Below are 3,165 nucleotides of genomic sequence, written 5' to 3'. Positions count from 1 at the left end.
GTGTAGCATCAGTAGTGTATATATGTCCATCGCAATCTCCCAACCCTCCTTTCCCCCTTTGTTTGCATGTGTTCTCTACGTCTGTGTCTCTATTTCTGCTTAAAAAGTAAGGTCATATGTACCATTTTTCTAGATTCCACGTGCCTGCGTACTCAGTTGCTTCAGTCGTGTCCAACTCTTTGTGACTGCATGGACTGTAGCCCACTAGGGTCCCCTGTCCGTGGGATTTCCCAGGCCGGAATACTGGAGTGGGTTGTCATTTCCTCCTCCAGGAGATCTTTCTGACTCAGGGATCGAACCTGCGTCTCCTGTATTGACCAGTGTGTTCTTTACTGTTGAGCCACCAGGGAAGCCCCTAGATTACACATATATGTGTTAATATATATTTGTTAAAAGTTTCTCCAAGCTTCTATCCCACCGATGTCTATTCCTCACCACTTCTTGTTTCTGGCTGCCCATTTGAATTGCTTTTTGCTCGAATAAACTCTTAAAGTTCTTAATATGCCTCAGTTTATCTTTTAACACTACCTGAAGGCAATGAACAATGCTTCATTTTTCCTCTTGATCTCTCGATGGGATGCCAGAAAAAGAGAATCCTCTTTATTTGTCCCTTTGAAATAAAACGTAAGATAACCACTGATTATAAGATGAATCACTATTTTTTTTTCCTAACATCAAGAAAAGAAAAACTCTGACAAATGTGTTCTATAATCAATGGTAAAATACATCCTTATCATAGAGATGCTAAAATGTGAAAAAAAATGCATGTATTAGATTCAGGGCGAAGTGATAGTACATACTATAGTACTATAGTAGCCAGAAAAACACCAACATTGTGTAGAAGAACTTATAACCAAGACTCTTGCTTGGCCTTTTATATTCCTCGTCCTCCACTCCAGAGGCAACTTAAAAAAGAATCAATTCTTTGGTTTTATCTCTACCACTAAACAATCTTTTCATCTTTTATTACATATTGGCTTATTTTCTTTAGATAGATAAATTTTAAAAAATGTAACAAATCATGTATTACTGCTACAGTTCCATCTCCCCTTTCCCTCCTATTTTCCCTTTTCATTATGTCTTGAATTTGGTGCATATTACTCTCAGATATGGGCTTACCTAGTGGCTCAGTGGAGGAGATGCAAGAGGCACGGATTTGATCCCTGGGTCAAGAATATCCCATAGAGGAGGGCAAGGCAACCCATTCCAGTATTCTTGCCTAGGGTATCCCATGGACCGAGGAACATGGCGGGCTATAGTCCATGCAGTCACAAAGAGCTGAACACAACTGAGCAACTAAACAACTCTCATATGCTTTTAAAAAATATTTATTTGGCTGAACTGGGTCTTAGTTGTGACATGCAGAATCTTCTATTGAGTCATGCAAACTCTCAGTTGTGGTGTGTGGGATCTAGGTCCCCGATCAGGGGTTGGACCTGGGCACCCTGCGTTGGGAGCACAGTCTTAGCCACTGGACCATCAGGAAAGTCCCTCTTTTATATGTTTTAATATTTTTACTATATATGTTTGTAATCATAAGAAAAAAGATTACTGACTTCTGATCAGACTATTTCAAAATGGGGTTTCCTTATTGGCTCAGTGGCAAAGAATCCACCAGCAATGCAAGAGATCCCTTTGGTGGGGAAGATCCCCTGGAGAAAAAAATGGCAACTCACTGCAGTATTCTTGTCTGGGAAGTACCTCGGAGAGGGGAGCCTGGCAAGCTACAGTCCATGGTGTCACAAAGAGTCCAGTGGCTAAACAACAACATTTTCAAAACACTAAAACATTCTGAAGACCCTCTGAAATGCTCTCAATATCATTATAGTGGTGGTGGCTGATTCCCCGTCACCCCTAAATATCTTTGCTTCCCCCTTAAGTTCCCCCAAACTCCCACATTCATCTTGACACTCAACTTGTCTGAATTCTATACTCCTCTCTCCTAGCTTATCATATTAGGTCAGATGGTGAAAAATCTGCCTGCATTTTGGGGTACCTGGATTCAATCCCTGGATTGGAAGGATCCCTTGGAGAAGGCAATGGCTACCTACTCCAGTACTCTTGCCTGGGAAACCCCATGGACAGAGGAGTCTGATGGGCTACAGTCCTCTGGGTTGCAAAGAGCTGGACACGACTGAGTGACTAACACTTTCTCTCCTAGCTTATCATGTAGATCAGGGTTGGCAAACTTCTGTAAAGAGCTAGACTGGAAATAGTTCTGGCTTTGCAAACCACACAATTTTGGTTCCAACTACTCAGCTCTGACACTATCTCTGCAGCAGCTTTGGACAAGAAGGAAATGAGTGAGCATGGCTGTGTTTCAGTGCAACTCTGTGGACACTGAAATTTTAATTGCATGTCATTTTCATGGATCATGAATTATTATTATTTTTTTATTTCAGTCTCAACCATTTAAACATTTAAAACCTAGTCTTAGCTCATGGAATGTATGAAAAACAGGACAAGGGTTGTAATGGGCCCACAGGGCATAGTTTGGAGACCCCTGATGTGGATGATTTTAGCTTCTCAGATATCATTAGCATTCCTTCTGCTTCTCTCCAGTGAAGGAGAGTTGTAGTAGGCTGAGGTTGCAGGCAAGATTCTCCCAACTCAGCATGAAGATGGAGCGGGGACCCTGGGAATACTCATATATTTATCATGTTGTATCTGCTACACCAAAAGATATTGTGTACTCACACACACACTGACACACATACACACACACACACTTTAAAAGATTACCTTAAAAAAATCTGCTCTAATAAAGATGCTGACATAGAGAGCAGACTTGTGGACACAGTGGGGGATGGAAAGGGTGGGAGGAATTGAGAATAACATTGACATGCATACATTACCATGTGTAAATGCCCCAGTGGCCTAATGGATAAGGCACTGGCCTCCTAAGCCAGGGATTGTGGATTCAAGTCCCACCTGAGGTGGTGTCAGGGCAGAAAAGCCTTGTCCCAAATTAACTTTAGGGCTTCCCAGGTGGTGCTAGTGGTAAAGAACTCACCTGCCAATGTAGGAGACATAGAGATGTGAGTGCTATCCCTGGGTTGGGAAGATCCCCTGGAGGAGGAAATGGCAACCCGCTGCAGTATTCTTGCCTGGAGAATCCCATGGACAGAGAGGCCTAGTGACTGTAGCCTGTGGGGTCGCAAAGAG

At 42.5% G+C, this 3,165-nt stretch overlaps 1 non-coding gene across 1 annotated transcript; it reads left to right on the top strand.

Moving 5' to 3' along the window:
• Nucleotides 1–2,866: 2,866 nt before the first annotated feature.
• On the top strand, nucleotides 2,867–2,939 carry TRNAR-CCU (transfer RNA arginine (anticodon CCU)). Its single transcript has one exon. It is a non-coding gene; the product is annotated as a tRNA-Arg (tRNA).
• The last annotated feature ends 226 nt before the right edge of the window (nucleotides 2,940–3,165 follow it).

Source organism: Capricornis sumatraensis, chromosome 4 (assembly GCF_032405125.1).
Source record: "Capricornis sumatraensis isolate serow.1 chromosome 4, serow.2, whole genome shotgun sequence".
NCBI classification, from domain to species: Eukaryota; Metazoa; Chordata; class Mammalia; order Artiodactyla; family Bovidae; genus Capricornis; species Capricornis sumatraensis.
The sequence above is the reverse complement of the archived record's forward strand: the minus strand, read 5'-3'. Positions and strand labels throughout refer to the sequence as shown.